Raw genomic sequence first — 1,146 nt, 5'->3', positions numbered from 1 at the left:
ACAATGTCTGTGTGTGTGTGTGTGTGTGTGTGTGTGTGTGTGTGTACTTTCATTATGCTGAAAATCTAACTTGAATTTATAAATAAGGGAAATACAATTTTTTACAAAATATATAATATTAAGATGAAGGAAAGCCCATTGCTTACAAGCAAAATTAAGTGAGAAAAAAAATTCTAGAAGTGATTTATAGAGGACTCAGTAACATAGTGAATAACATCTTCCAAACACATATTGTCTTCCACGTTATATAGCTTTCTTGTATAGTAAATATCAGTGCCTGAATGCATAATTAGCAACTCCAGTTTGATAAGAGATTGATGTAATGCTATCTAGTTGTGGATCTGCTTCCTCTTTTGGTTTGACTAAATCTGAGTGGATATGTGTAGCTCTCTGAACTAGGTTTACCTCAAACATTCATCAAATAATATTTCTCAGAATTGAACTTTTGCTAGATACTGAGTAGCTGACATTAAGACTTTACTTCACAAGTAAATGAGGTACAACAATTTCGTGTCAATTAAACCTACAGTTTTTCTCATTCCTCAAAATTCCCTAACCTCCCTAACCCAAATCAATACAGACAAGGTCTGCTAAAATTTGCCTGAGAATTTTGTAATTCAAAAAAGGAACTGACTGATATGTAACTTAGTCTACTGGAATAGAGCAGACCAAGAGACATAAAATATCACTTGCCATTTGTTACTATAAACCACGGATATTTGCTTTTTAAAAAGACATTTGATACTTAAATTCTAAGGGTGTGGATCTCAACTTTACAGGGTGAGATAACCACCTCTAAAGCTTCATAAAACAAGAGGGTCTTATTTTGTTAGGCTGGGTGTCCAGTCTCAATTTGTATGTGACTTGATCATACTATACGTGGATTCCATTTGTTTCTCACTGAAAATTCATCTGACTACATAAGAGTCATTTTAAAAATCTTTAAAGTTATTTGTTGGAAATCAAGTCACAATTTCTTAAGTGATATACAGATCAATGAATCTGAGTCACACTTTGTTGTAACAGCTGCACCCTTTAACAGGCCAGGAGTATTCCTGCCTCTGTCTGCTTCTTATTCTTTTTTTATTTAATAGTTTAATTTATTTATTTTTCATTTCAAAGAACATCTACAGAGATTTTGGAATT

At 32.7% G+C, this 1,146-nt stretch overlaps 1 pseudogene; it reads right to left on the bottom strand.

Annotated features, from left to right (window-relative positions):
- Nucleotides 1–1,035: 1,035 nt before the first annotated feature.
- Nucleotides 1,036–1,146, bottom strand: part of LOC102851217 — a 3,946-nt pseudogene continuing 3,835 nt past the window's right edge.

This window comes from Elephantulus edwardii, unplaced genomic scaffold (assembly GCF_000299155.1).
Source record: "Elephantulus edwardii isolate Elephantulus edwardi_28Jun2011 unplaced genomic scaffold, EleEdw1.0 scaffold00218, whole genome shotgun sequence".
In the NCBI taxonomy this organism is placed as follows: domain Eukaryota; kingdom Metazoa; phylum Chordata; class Mammalia; order Macroscelidea; family Macroscelididae; genus Elephantulus; species Elephantulus edwardii.
This window is presented reverse-complemented; position numbering and strand designations above follow the sequence as displayed.